Raw genomic sequence first — 15,488 nt, 5'->3', positions numbered from 1 at the left:
GAATGGAATTAAATAGGTGCCAACAAGCATTCATTAACTGTTGACCATATGCAGAGCATTATTTTAGGAAGTGAGCAAAGATTCAAATGACAAAAAATTTGAGAGTCAATTTAGGAATCAGAGACTCAGTGCATCTCAAACATTAACCTGTGTATGACCAATTCTGTTAATCTAGGTGGGGCCCAAGTTTCTGCTTTTCTAACAAGCTACCCAGCAATACTGATCCTGTTGGCCCATTCTTTTTTCAATTAAATATTTATTTATTTTAATTTCATTTGAAAGGCAGAGAGACACAGAAAGAGAGAGAGATTTCACCTTTTGGTTCATTCCCCAAATGTCTGCAACAGCCAGGGCTGGGCCAGACTGAGGCCAGGAGCTGGGTCTCCCACTTGAGTGGCAGGGATCCAAGTAGTTGAGCCATTACTGTTGCCTCCCAGAGTGCATTGGCAGGAAGCTGGGTTGGAAGCAGAGGAGCAGGTCTTGAACCAGGCACTCTCATAAGGAACGTAGGTGTCCTCAATGGTGACTTAACCACTGTGCCAAACGCCTGTCCCCGCCATGGCCCGAGTTTCAAAGGTCAAGTGTTAGAGGAAAGGGAGGCCCCACATCTCCCATTCTCTCCTAGTTTTCACGTTTTCCCAGAGAGGAGTTGTTGAGTAGATCAGTCATATTCCAGGAAATTCACTGATTCACATTTAACAAGAGCAGAGTGATGATCCTCCAATCAGCTTCCTCTCCTACTTCGTGTTGCAGGAATAGGTGAACGGATCAGGGCCTTCTGTTGGAATCTGGCCATCCTTCCTCAGGTTTCTCTTCCTCAGGTGCATAGCAAGTGTACCTTTTCTTACTTGGATTTCTTGTCTGATGTGGTAGAACAGTGGGCAGGAAGATTTTAGTGTGTCATGGGGAGGGAGAGGTGCTTGTGGGCCTTTTGTGTAGATCCTTCCTCTAATTTTTTTCTTTTGGTATCTTTTCTGGAGGGGAGGGAGTTGTGAGGGTTTGAGAGGTAGAAAGACAGAAACAGAGCTCCTATCTGCTGGTTCACCCCGAGATGTCCAGGTTGAGCCAGTGCTGAAGCTAGGAGCCAGGAACAAAATCCAGGTCTCCCAAGTGGGAACCAGGGACCCAAATACTGAGCCATCATGCTGCCTTTTAGGGTATGCTTTAGCAGGAAGCTGGAGTCAGAAGCCAGAACTGGACATGGAGCCCAATGTGGGATGCTAGGCTAAACACTGGCTCCCAAATTTTGTTTTAAAAAGAGCTTCACACTAAGAAATCGGGCATTTATTCAGGTGGTTGTACTATTTTGATTTCTCACCTGAACGTCACAGGGAAGAAGGATGAACAAGCTGCAGCAGGTCTCTAGTCTTCTCAGTCCCTTGGCCCAGTGTCATCAAAACCTCTCCATTCCTCATAGGCCAGCCCTGAGCACGCATCAGTGAGTCCATGCATGGAATAGCTCTTTACTGCTGAGATACGCTGGAAGATTTCTTAGAGAAGATGTGTGTGGCACTGTTTTGAAGGAAGGGACTTTGCGTGCCAAACAGCTGAAAGCACAGTGTTCTGCTGGCTTTTACGAGCCCCAGACGCTGTCTGCCTTGGTCTTGATATTCTTTATGCAGCTTAGAGTCTCTGACCTCTTCACTGCCCATGATCTTAGAAGACTGAAGCTCTCTTCCTTTGCACACTCACTCTTGGATCTTGCATACCTTCCAGGCAGATGGCTTGTTCTGCCTTGTCTCTTCCTGTAGCTCGATTTCTTAAGCATATGTAAGACATGTATTTGAATCTCCTTTATACCAATCTAAGCTTTTCAGGGTCTGGCCACCTGCCAACAAAAGCAAAGCTATTTTGGAGATGTGTTTCTAATTGCATCGAACTCCACAATTTACCTGAGAAAATCCCAGCACTTTCCATCATCAGTCTCTAATCCATATTCAATTTTGAAATATTCCTTTATGGAAAATTGAGATATTTTATTTTATTTATTTATTTAAAGATTTATTTATTTATTTGAAAGAGTTACACAGAGAGAGAAAGAGAGGCAGAGAGAGAAAGAGAGAGAGAGAGAGAGATCTTCCATCCACTGGTTCACTCCCCAGATGGCTACAATGGCCAGAACTGTACTGATTTGAAGCCAGGAGCCAGGAGCTTCTTGCCGGTCTCCCACGTGGGTGCAGGGCCCCAAGGACTTGGGCCATCTTCTACTGCTTTCCCAGGCCATAGCAGACAGCTGGATTGGAAGTGGAGCAGCCAGGACTTGAACCAGCGCCCATATGGGATGCCGGCACAGCAGGTGGCGGCCTTACCCGCTATGCCACAGCGCCAGCCCAAAAGTGAGAGAATTTAAACTACCTCACGCATACATGTAGCTAGCATAAGGTTCTTATTTTCATGCATCCCACCTTCTGCCCCCTCCACATCTACCCTAACAACAACTTTATAATCCCATAGCCTAGTTCAGCCTGGTCTTAGAAAAATAGTGCTCCACCTATCCCTGCTGTCTCCTATCACTGAATTCATTCTCCAACCTCCCCATCTCCAATATTGATTGTCACCTTTCTTGGCAGCCATGGTGTTAGTTATTTGAATCTATTGGCATTCCTTCCAAAGGAGACTCTTCCTTGCTCTGTTCCATGTAACCTGGTACAACTGTCAATCACAGGCTGTCTCATTTCCAGCACTGCCCCCTCTTTCCACCTGCTACCACCTATTTCAAGCTTGAGCCAATTGCATTACCCTAGCATCCTTCACCATAGTGATGGGTTTAGGCAGAGGCATGCAAACCGAGTAGAGATAATCAGAATTTCCTCTGAGATTTCTATGTCTGTTCCCAGACATTAGGAGAGAGCAGGCCAATGCTGCCGCTCACTTGGCTAATCCTCTACCTGCGGCACTAGCACCCCGGGGTTCTAGCCCCGGTTGGGGTGCCGGATTCTGTCCTGGTTGCTCCTCTTCCAATCCGGCTCTCTGCTGTGGCCTGGGAGGGTAGTGGAGGATGGCCCAAGTGCTTGGGCCCTGCATCCGCATGGGAGACCAGGAGGAAGCACCTGGCTCCTGGCTTTGGATCGACGCAGTGCGCCGGCCGTGGCAGCCATTTATGGGGTGAACCAACAGAAAAGGAGAACCTTTCTCTCTCTCTCACTGTCCAACTCTGCCTGTCAAAAGAGAGAGAGAGAGAGAGAGAGAGAGAGCGAGCGCAGTCCTTTTTCCATCTGGTTACTTATTCTTATTTGGTTATTTATTTATTTGAGAAACAGAGAAACCTCTCCTCTGCTGGGAGAAATCTCCCAAATGCTTGCAATGGTGAGAGCTGGGACAAGCTGAAGTTGGGAGCTGGGAACTCCATCCAGGTCTTCCACATGTGTGTCAGGAACAAAACCATTTGAGCCATCACCCACTGGCTACCAGGGTGTGCATTAGCAGGACTCTGGAATCAGGATTGGAGCCAGGACTTGAACCCAGGCACTCTAATATGGGATGCAGGTGTCCAAGCTGATATCTTCACTGCTAGACAAAACACCACTCCTTCTGTTTAATTTTGGAAGGATAATTTTGGCAGATACAGTGTTTCTGATTCAGTTTTTCCTTCAGTATTTTGAATATGCTTTTCTATTCCCTTTTACTCTGCTGAGAAATACATTTATAATCTTACAGAAACTCCATTTTATGTGACAAATTGCTCCTCTCTTGCTATGTTTTAACAAAAAAAATTCATTTTATTTATTTGAAAGGCAGAGTTACAAAGAGGCAGAGGCAGAGAGAGAAAGAGAGAGAGAGGAGAGAGATTTTCATCTGCTGGTTCACTTCCCAAATGGCCATGATGGCCAGAGCTGGGCTGATCCGAAGCAAAGAGCCAGGAGCCTTTTCTGGGACTCCCACGTGGGTGCAGAGGCCCGAGGACTTGGGCCACCTTCCACTGCTTTCCCAGGCCATAGCAAAGAGCTGGATTGGAAGTAGAGCAGCTGGGACTCAAACTGGCGCCCATATAGGATGTCAGCACTGTGGGTGGCAGCTTTACCCGCTTGTGCCATATTGCCTTTGACTTTAGGTGTTTGATTATGTGTTTTGGTGTGAATATTTTAAAATTTATCCTGATTTGAAGTCTTTGAGAGTTTTTTTAACCTAGAAACCTTTTATTTAAGGTATACAACTTCATGCATTTCATATATACAAATTTATCAGCATAGTGATTCTTCCCATGCTACCTTCTTTCCTTCTTTCACTCCCACCTTTCTTCCTCCTCCCTCTCCTATTCCCATTCTTATATTTTACAAAGACCTATTTTCAATTAACTTTATACATATAAGATTAACCCTATACTGAACTCAACAAAATAATATATATAATATAGTATATAATATGTAATATATATATATATAAATCTGTTCCTCAACAGGTGAGAGAAAGGGCTGTTCAAAATCATCGCATCTCAAAATGTCAATAAGAGTCTTAACATTTTAAGTAGTTGATTAGAAAGGCACAGAGAGAGAGAGAGAGAGAGAGAGAATCTTCCATCCACTGACTCTCTCCCCAACTGCCCACAGTTGCCAGGGCTGGGCCAGATCAAAGCTAGGAGAGCAGAACTTGATCTCCATCTCCTATGTCAGTGGCAGGGACACAGTTACTTGAGTCATCACCTGGTGCCTCCCAGGGTTCACAATAGCAGGAAGCTCGAATCAGAAGCAGAGCCAGGACTCAACCCAGGCACGCCTATATGGGATGTGGGTGTGCCAAATGGCATCTTAACCTCTGCCCCAAATGCACACCTCTCTTTGAGTTTTTGACTATGTTTTCCATTCGTATTTGTATAGTTTTTGGCCATCATTTCTTTTTTTAAAAGATTTATTTTATTTATTTGAAAAAGTTACAGAGAGAGGTAGAGACAGAGAGAGAGGTCTTCCATCTTCCGATTCACTCCCCAGATGGCCACAATGGCTGGAGCTGTGCTGATCTGAAGCCAGGAGCCAGGAACTTCTTCTGGGTCTTCCATGTAGTGCAGGGGCCCAAGGACTTGGGCCATCCTCCACTGCTTTCCCAGGCCATAGTAGAGAGCTGGATCGGAAGTGGAGCAGCCAGGTCTTAAACCGGTGCCCATATAGGATGCCGGCACTGCAGGCCAGGGTTCTAACCCACTGCACCACAGCACCGGGCCCTTGCCATCATTTCTTTAAGTAAGTTCTCTGTTCATTTTTTTTCTTTTTCTGTGATTTCCATAAGATGTATATTAGTCACTTGACAGGGTCCTATGAGTCGCCTAGACTCTCTTCACATTTATTTATTCTTTTTCATTTTGCTCCTCTGGTTTTAGAACTTCACATAATCTCTTATTTCTTCTGCATGATCAAGGGTGCTGTTGTACCTCTCTAACAATTTTTCAGTTATCTTTTAAGCTCCAAAATTTCTGCTTGGTTCTTTTTAAAATCATTTCTATCTCTGTTGATATTCTCATTTTGTTCTTGCCCCACTTTCATGATTGTATTTAGTTGCCTCTCTGCCTTCTCTTTAAACTCACTGAGCATCATCATGATAGTTATTTTAAATTCTCTGTCAGGGGCTGGAGCTATGGCACAGTGGGTTGAACCACCGCCTGCAGTGCCAGCACCCCAGATGGGAGCCAGTTCGAGTCCTGGCTGCTCCACTTCCAATCCAGTTTCTGGCTAATGTGCCTCAGAAAGCAGCAAAAGATGGCCCAAGTGCTTGGCCCCTTGCATCTACGTGGGAAACCTGGAAGAAACTCCTGGCTCCTGGCTTGGCATGGCCCAGCCCTGGTCACTGAGGCCATTTGGGGAGTGAACCAGTAGATGGAAGATCTCTCTATCTCTCCTTCTGTCTCTCTGTAACTCTACCTTTCAAATAAATAAATAAATCTTTAAAAATATTTTATTCATCAAGCAACTCATAGATTGCATAAGAAATGGATTGATTACTGGAGTTTTATTTTGTTCAAATATTTATTTATTTATCTGAAAGTCAGAGTTACACAGAGAGAGAAGGAGAGGCAGAGAGAGAGGTCTTCTGTCCACTGGTCCACTCCCCAGTTGGCCACAATGGCTGGAGCTGTGTCGTTCGAAAGCCAGAAGCCAGGAGCCAGGAGCTTCTTCCGGGTCTCTCACGTGGGTGCAGGGGCCCAAGGACTTGGGCCATCTTCTGCCACTTTCCCAGGCCATAGCAGAGAGCTGGATTGGAAGAGGAGCAGCCGGGACTCAAACCGTCACCCATATGGGGTGCTGGCACTGCAGGTGGCAGCCTCACTCACTATGCGACAGCGCCAGCCCCTGGAGTTTTGTTCTGATACTTTATTTGGGCCGCATTTCCCTGTTTCTTTGTATGCATTTTAGCATTTAGCAGGATTTGTGTCCATCTTCCCCATTCTTTGGTTTCACGCTGAGAAGACCTTTCCCAGACTTGTTGGAGAGCCGAGGATGGCCAAACCTTTTCTGATCTCTTGCTCCTCCTAGTGTCTTCCTCTGGAACTGTAGGTTCAACCTGCCATTCACCTGTTGTCCGTGGCAAGATTCTGTCCTGGTCCTGTCAGCACTCTGTCAGGTGAGACAGAAGCTATGAAACCAAGGTTTGATAACCGAATAGGGCATTTGAGGCCCAACAAGAGAGATCTCTGAGTAGGTGGCTGGTTCCATGTGCCTCAAATTACATTGACTGTTATAAATGTTTGAATGTATAGCAGCTGTGGAATGTGGGCTCATAATCAGGACCCCTGAAGATGGCCAGGTTTGCTCTCTCTTCTCTTACATCAAAGATCCTTCACATCTGCTGAAATGCATCCAAATTCCTGCAGATTCTGCTACGGTGGCAGCAATCTGTCACCAGTCAAGCTAATTATCCCTTATTTATTTCTTTTCCTTACATTTGGCCCCAGCCTTCACACATTAGGCTACTGAGGCTTTGTCAGTAAACTCAGGACTGATGGGTGGGACCAGAAGGGATATAGTTGGGTACAAGAGAAAAAAAATTTAGATGAGCATACAGTTTTATTTCTACACGATCTCTTTCATTGGAAAGGAAATTACCTGAGCTGTCAAGACCAGAAATCCAGAGCTATTTGACATTTATCCAATAAGTCAAAGTTCAGGCTCACTGTACGGATTAAGGGGCCAGCATAAGTCTACCATCAGGAGAGAGACATGTGAAAGAACACATTATGCCACTGAGGGAATTCATTAATAGTTCCCTGTCCTTCTGCACTGCTATCTTCTCTTCCAATCTTCCTTGACTTTCTATTTTCCAGCAACTAAGTTGCATTACAGTTGGTAGATTTTCTCTGTCTTCATCAAAACCCTTCTGTTCTGAGAAGTAGCAGTATTGCATTGTTTTGAGTTAGCTGTTATTTGATTCCCAAATTAGTAGCATCATCATGGTGGTGTTAGCATGTGGGAGAAAGGTGGGAAAGTTTGGAGAAGAGTTCAGAATCCGAATGAATTGACCCAAATTGGGGGCTGGGAGAGCAGCTGAAAGTTATTGTGCAGATTGAGGCCTACGAGACAGCTAGAGCTGCAAGCACACAAAAGTAGGCCAAGTGTTCAGGTGCAAGTCTAGTTCATTACCTGGGAGACTTTGGGGAGTACCATGCTCAGGATTTATTTTAAAAATTTTTGTTTTTTGACTATGGTTGCCTGTACCAATCCTCTTCAGTAATAATTTTTGAAAATCCAGAGAAAAGTGAAATTTTTATTTATACTGCAGAGGCAGAGAAACAGAGACAGATAACTCCTATCTACTACTGGTTCACTCCCCAAGTGCCCCCAATGGCTGGAGAAGGGCCAAGCAGAGCTGGGGACTGGGAACTCAATCTAAATCTCCCAGATGGGTAGCAGGAATCTGATTACTTGAGCTATCATTGATGTCTCCCATTGTGCACATTAGCAGGAAGCTAAATGGGGAGTGGAGCCAGGACTTTAACTGAGAAACTCCAATATGGGAAGCAGCTGTTAAAAACTGGTATCTTAATCGCTAGGCCAAATACCCATTCTGGTTTTTTTATTTTTGGCCCCAGTAAATCTGGGCTCTAGAATTCCTCTTGAGCACTAAGAAGGTAATCCAGCTAGCCATGTTTCTGGAAGCCCAAAGAGGCGCCGGTAGAATACTGCTTAGTGAAACAGAGGCTGCTGCCGGCAAAGGTGGCTTCTGCTGTTTAAGGACACACTAGGCTCTCCCAAGATGTTCATTTTACTTGAAAATAGATATACAAAGAGATTTTTCCATCCACTGATTCAAACCTCAAATGCTCAGGGCTGTGGGCCAGGCTGAATCTGGGTCTCCTATATGGGTGGCAGGGACCCAAGTACTTGACCATCACCTGCTGCCCCCAGAGTGCATAGGAGCAGGAAGCTGGATTAGATGCAGAGGAGCTGGGACTTGAACCAGGTGCTCTAATACAGGATGTAGACAGCCCCAAGGACACCTTAACTCTGTGCCAAATGCCCACCCCTACAAAACCTGTCAGTTCCCCACAGCTCTCCATTCCTCAATGCGGTTTACAAGGATCTTGTCCCTCATTTCTGCTCTAATCTTCTCTCTCCCAGTCTTCTATATATTTCATGCTCCAGCTGTTCTGAACATTTTTTTTTCTTATTCTCTCTTGCCCTTTTAGCTTTGGTTCATATTCCTCTTTTCACTTATTTTGTCTTCCCTATTATTTTAAAAGTTTTTTACGGGCTGGTGCTGTGGCATAGTGGGTAAAGCCGCCGCCTGTAGTGCCGGCATCCCATATGGGTGCCAGTTCGAGTCCTGCCTGCTCCACTTCTGATCCAGCTCTCTGGCCTGGGAAAGCAGTAGAAGATGGCCCAAATCCTTGGGCCTCTGCCTCTCTGTAGCTCTGACTTTCAATTAAATAAATAAATCTTCATAAAAAACTTTTTTATTAATATAAACAGAACAGATTCCATGTATTTTTTTAGTACAATTCTATTTCCCTCCTTTCCTCAACTCCCCTCCTTCCTTCCTTTCTTATTTGTTTTTTTAAATTTTTTTGCAAAGACATAATTTAAATCCACTCTATAATCACAGGCTTAATGCACCACCAACCATAATAATCAATAAATAAAAGTTCCACAGGGGCATAAACAAGAGCTAAAAACAATCAAATCACAAGATGTCCATTTCATTCCTATACATTTTTTTTGTATTCAATGTTAACTATCACATGTCAGAGAAAACATGTGATATTTGTCTTTTTGTGACTGGCTTATTTCTTTTCCCCCCATCTATATATCTATCTTTATTTTCTTTTCAGATTTTACTGGTGTATAATTGGCAAATAAAAATTGTACATATTTAAGATGTACAATGTGATGTTTGACCATCCATGTTGAAATATCACTACAATTAAGCTAATTAGCATAAATATTACCTCACATAGTCACATAGTTTTTTTATTTTTTCAATTTTTATTGATATGAAGAGAATAGACTTTATAGGTATAATTCTAAGAAGACGATTCTATTTCCCTCCCTAGGTCTCCCTCTCTCAGCCCCCCTCCTTTCTTCCTTTCTTATTTTTAAAATTTTTGCAAAAATATAATTTCAATCCAGTCTATAATCACAGGCTTAATGCACCACTAAGGATAATATTCAACAAGTTTATAGGAGTGTAAACAAAGGCTAAAAACAACAATCAAATCAGAAGATATTCATTTCATTCCTAGACATTTTTTGTATTCTGTATTAACCACCACATATCAGAGAGAACATATGACATTTATCTTTTTTTAATTTATTTTTTTTGACAGGCAGAGTGGACAGTGAGAGAGAGAGAGACAGAGAGAAAGGTCTTCCTTTACCATTGGTTCACCCTCCAATGGCCCCTACGGCTGGCGCACTGCACCAATCCGAAGCCAGGAGCCTGGTGCTTCTCCTGGTCTCCCATGTGGGTGCAGGGCCCAAGGACTTGGGCCATCCTCCACTGCACTTCTGGGCCACAGAAGAGAGCTGGACTGAAAGAGGGGCAACCGGGACAGAATCTGGCACCCCAACCAGGACTAGAATCCGGGGTGCCAGTGCCACAGGTGGAGGATTAGCCTATTGAGCCGCGGTGCCAGCCGACATTTGTCTTTTTAGGACTGGCTTATTTCACTAAGCATAATGGTTTCCAGTTGCATCCATTTCGTTGCAAAAGACAGGATTTCATTTACTTCATGGCTGAGCAGTTTTCCATAGTATATATACATATATACACCACATTTTCTTTATTCAGTTTTCAGTTGATGGACACCTGGGTTGATTCCATACCTTAGCTATTTGAATTGAGCTGCAGTAAATATGGGGGTACAGATATTCCCTCGTCTTCTGGTTGGCTAATGCCTTCTGGCTTCTCATCATCTCTGCTTAAGCATCCTTTTCTCCAGGAAGCCTCCTCTTCCTCCACGTGCTTGGTGCTATCTCCTTACACTCTCAGACTTCATGGCTTCCTCCATCACAGCTCTGATTACCATGTAGTTTAATTATTGGAGTTTTCCTCTGTGTCTAGACTTAAATTATGAGATTGTGTCTTATTCATAGTGATTTCACCATAACTGAGCCTGTTGTAGTTGGTACAGGAGGTTGCATGGTAAATATTTTTTGAATGAGTGAATGAATAGCATGAAAATATCCATATATCCACAGCTCTTTTCAGGTTAAACCACTCCTATATCATGTCAACATGTAATCAGAAACTTCAAGATCTAAAGTTCTCTCTTGGCCTGTATTTTCTGAAAACCCATCACTGGGAATGATGGTCTCCTTACATGCCTGGTGCAGTGGATACAACTAATAGAACAGAGGGAGTGAGCCAAGTGCTTGATGGCTCTGACTGTAACCACAGCTTGAGATGTCAAAGGTTTCCATCTCTTACAATTTAAAGAACCCATAAAATCATTGGGTTTCTTATGCAAATATCTAGAAATGACATTTGACAGCCTATGCTTGCATTATATAACCAACAAATATTTATTTACATACTCATGTGTTGTCCTCTGCCTTGGACAACCAAAACTTGCCTTAAGGAGCTTTTATTCTTGAGGTTCACTTAATTCTCTGTCAAATAAAACTTGCTGAATCCTTCATTACTGATCTTAGTGTAATGTCAGAGGGAAAGACCATATTAGACTTGTAGATTTTGGTCAGCATGTGGATTTCTGGAAAGTGGATTTGCTTATAACCTGGAGAACGGAAAATTCTCCCTGTGTCTGTGGCCCTTGTATGGGTTCTGAAGAGACCATAACTAAACTGATAAAGAATATCTTTCCAGGAAATTTATATATTTTTGTCTTTTCTCTCATTCCTTATATGAGCTCAGCTGAAGTAATTTATGGTAGAACTCAGGAATTTTTCCTACTCCAAGAGGGAGAATACAAGTGGAAAAGGAAATGTAGCTGGAAAATGGAAAGTTCAGAAACCAAGGCAGCACAGGTGTCATGAGGGAGCCGAGCGAGAGGACTGCTGCGTGGGACTTGACAGTCTTCCTCAGGAAGGGCAAGGCACAGAGCTGCAGATGGATTGGTTCATTTTCATCTCATTTAAAAGGCAGGAAGAGAAAAAAAGACAGAGACGGGTAGAGACAGAGATCTCCCGCCTGCTTGTTTACTCTCCAAAGTGCCTGCAACAGCAGAGGCTGGGCTGGAGCTGCAGTCAGGAGCCTGGATCTCAACCGGGGCTCCTACACGGGTGGCAGAGACCCCTGTACTGGAGCTTTTACGTGCTACCTCCAGAGTGCACACTGGCAGAAAGCTAGAGTTGCAAATGGATTCAGGTCGGAATCCATGACAGTCCCATCTGGGATGCGGGTGTCCCAAGCAGCATTTTAACCAATGTGTCAAGTGCGCCCCCGGCACCCAATAGTCTGTCTTTTACATAAACCTTATCGAAGGGAGGGAGTAGCAGGAAGTCTCACACACTGCAGATGGGAATGTAAAATAGTACAGGCACTTAGATAATCTTGTATTATATTCTAAATCTGAGTATGCTCATAGACATACCCCATGGCCCAGACACCCTACTTCCAGGTTTAAACCTTAGAGGAATGCATGCTCAGAGACACGGAGGCACAGGTTCAAGAATGTTGTACCAGAATTATCCAAAATATCCTAAAATTAAAAACTCCAAGTGTTTATCAATGGCAGAAAGAATAACTAAATTGTGGCATATTCATCTAATCAAACACTATTCAGTGATGAAAATGAGCAAATTACTGCTGTAAGCATTTAGATCAGTTTGAAGCAAAGTTGAACCATTGAAAAATCTAGATGTGAAAAAAAGACATCTTTTATGATCTCAGTTGTATAAATCATCTCCCTTCCTAAAGGCAGACTTAATGAATGGTGTTCAGGAATTCATCAGTACATGGTAAAAATATAAAGGAAAACAGGAATACCATTATCATTTAAGTCTGGACCTTATCACCTTCAGAGAGGAGAGGGGCAGTTAGGATAAAGAGATGTCAGTATAGCCATGCTTTATTTTTGTAACTGCCTATTGTGGTAGTTAGATGGTGTTCATTTTTGTAATCGTTAACTAATATATACATGAAATTTTTGTAACTTTCCTGTGTGTGTGTGTGTGTGTCTGTATGTATGAGAGAGAGAGAGAGAGAGAGAGAGAGAGAGAGGGAGAGAGAGAGAGAATCCTCTTGCTTACAAACAATATGGTAAAAAGTCAGCCTTACATAGCTTGGAGGAAGTCAGGTTTATAGCCTAAGAGTATGAGCCAGCTGTTGAATTCACATCAGCTGCCTGACTTTGGGCATTTTAGCCTTGCTAAGACTCAGTTGCCTATTCTGTAAAATGGGACTAGTAGTAACATCCATCTCATAGGCTTATCATGAAAGTTCAAGTGAAATTATTTATATGCTCTTTATCCTAGTGCCTGATGTTTGGTTCAGTACACAGCAGTGACACCTAAAAGACAAACATTTATTGCTAAATAAATTTTTGCTTTGCTTATATAATTTGTTGGGTGACTTAGTCCGTTCCTGACACTATAATAAAAATCCATAAATTTGGTAACTTATAAACATGAATTTATTTCTCACAGTTCTGGAGGCTTGCATCCACATGGGCAAAAGCTGCAGGAACAAAAAGGGCCAAGCAGCTTTCTAAAGATTCTCGCTTTAATTAATTGATTTTATTTTAGAGGCAGAGGGAGAGAGACAGATGGAGAGAGATCTTTCCTCTGCTGATTCACTCCCCAAATGCCTGCAACAGCCAGGGCTGGACCAGGCCAGAGACAGGAGCCTGGACCTCAATCTTGGTCTCCCATCTGGATGGCAGGGGCCCAAGTACTTTAGCCATCAATTGCTGCTTACAGGATGCACATTTGCAGGAAGCTGGAATGGAGAGCAGAGCCAGGACTAGAAACACGCACTCCAGCATGGGATGTGGGCATCTCAAGTGACCACTTTTTGCACTTCGTCAAACACTCACCTGTGAAGCCTCTTACATATTGAGGCTCTGCCATGGTGATCTAATCACCCCTAAAGGCTCACCTCTTCATCCTATCACATTTGCAATTAAATGTCAACATAAACATTTTGTGAGACACATCCAGGCCACAGGGTTCGGCCCCTGGACCTGAAAATTCATGTTCTTCCCACCTGCTTGTCTCCTCTAACACTCATTCCATCCTAGTCTCAAAATTCTGAAACTCATTCCAGCACCAACTCTAATGTGTCAAGTCCAGAGTTTCATCAAAATCAGACATGGGTGAGACTCAAAATTTATCCTTGCCAATTGCTCTCCAGTTATGAACAAGTGAAATCAAACATGTGATATACTTCTAAAATACAATGGTGGCACAGGCCTAGGATAGTCATTCCCATTCCTACAGGGAGGAATAGGAAAGAAGAATGGGATAATAGGACCCAAGGGAGTCTAAAACTCAATAAGGCAAACAGCATTCAATCTCAATTCATAGGATATTTTTCTTTCATTATTTATTTTTATCTGGGGGATGCAGGCAGGAGAGGTGGAAAGAGAGAGACATGTGGACAGAGGCAGCATTCTCATCCTTTGGTCTACTCCCTAAATGCCTGCAATGGCTGGGCTGGGCCAGGTGGAAGCTGGGAGCCAAGAATACTGTCCAGGTCTCCCACATGGGAGGCAGGAACCCAGCTATTTGACTCATTACCTTCTGCCCCTCTGAGTACACATTAGCAGGAAGTTGGAATCAAAATCAGAGCCAGGACCAAACCCTGGCATTCTGACATGGGCTGTTGTCCCGTCTGGTGGCTTAACTGCTAAGCCAAACATGATTTTCTTTGACTCCATGTTCTGTCTTCCAGATGCACTGGGATGGGGGTTGGGCCCCTGAGGCCCCCAGGCAGGCCCATCAACCACCGTGGTTCCCCAGGGCACAGCAACTTGGGGTCTGGAGCCTGCGGCTCCAGGCTGGTGTTAGTTATGTGCTGGTGTGGTTGTCGTTACAGATTTGGGATCTCAGGAGCGGCCCTCCCTCATGACTTCACCAGCTGTTTCCCTGGTGGTCCCCAGTGGTCTGCAGTGGTTCTACCTCTTTGGCAGTTCTCTGCCTGGGCCCCAGAGTTCTCCGCGGGCATCATTTGAAATCCACATGGAGGCAGCCTTGCTCCCTCCCCCCAGCTCTTACACACTGTAAGCCTGCAGAGTTGGCATGGCACAGATGCCACCAAGGCTTAACACTGTGCATACTGGAGGGACAACCCTGCTTGTACCTGGGTACACTTGAGCCACAGCTGAGGTGGCTGAGGAGTGCTGTGCCTGGATATGTGGAGCAGAAACCTGGGGCAGTTCTGGGATATGTGCCCGGAGTTACCTTGGGTGCCCAGGGCCATTCATCTGGACCCATTCTTCCCCAGGTCCTGGTATTTGGCCCTGTGAAAGGCGGGGCAGCTCCCGTTTTCCCGAAGATGAGCCTGTGGCTTCCTTTTAACAGTAATAATCTTCCTATCAAAGAGTTGGTTGGCTACATCTTCAGTGTTTTCTCCTAAAATGGCTTTTTCCTTTTTAATTTTTTACAATCTGGCAGGTCTGATAATTTTCCAAATCTTCAAAATCTGTTTCCCCTTTCATCTTAAATTCCATCTTTATTTTTTTCTTTTTGCATTTTACTTTAAGTAGTCAAGGGAAGCTATGCAGGACCTTGAATACTTCGCTTAGAGACTTCTTCTGCCAAGTATCCTAGTTCATTGCTTTTAGGTTTGGCTTCGCTCAAAGCACTAGGGCACAGATGCAACTCAGCCAAGCCCTTCACCTTTGCAACAATGATGACCTTTTCTCCAGCTTCTAACACTTTGCTCGTTACTGAGACCTTCTAAGAACAGCCTTTGTGGTCTACATTTATAGCAACATTTTGATTATCGTTAGTTAAACCATATTTTGGAAGATTCAGGCTTTCTCTACAGTTCTCTTCTGAGTCCTCACCAGAAACACCCATCATGCTCACAATGTAGACTTTTCTGGCCTGCTCCTCCAAACTCTTTCAGCCTCTGCCTATTACTCAGTACCAAGGCCACTTCCA

The 15,488-nt window shown here is 44.0% G+C and overlaps 1 long non-coding RNA gene across 2 annotated transcripts in view; it reads right to left on the bottom strand.

The window, feature by feature from the left end:
• Positions 1 to 239: 239 nt before the first annotated feature.
• Positions 240 to 15,488, bottom strand: part of LOC108175597 (uncharacterized) — a 33,741-nt gene continuing 18,492 nt past the window's right edge. The window contains exon 3 of one of the 2 annotated variants that reach the window (XR_001792283.4): positions 240 to 1,828. This is a non-coding gene — a long non-coding RNA (uncharacterized LOC108175597). Of the gene's footprint in view, positions 1,829 to 5,935; positions 6,543 to 15,488 lie in introns of those variants that run through there. The other variant, XR_016226548.1, reaches the window with a different exon arrangement.

This window comes from Oryctolagus cuniculus, chromosome 20 (genome assembly GCF_051225735.1).
Source record: "Oryctolagus cuniculus isolate XC-2025 breed Fujian yellow rabbit chromosome 20, ASM5122573v1, whole genome shotgun sequence".
In the NCBI taxonomy this organism is placed as follows: Eukaryota; Metazoa; Chordata; class Mammalia; order Lagomorpha; family Leporidae; genus Oryctolagus; species Oryctolagus cuniculus.
This window is presented reverse-complemented; position numbering and strand designations above follow the sequence as displayed.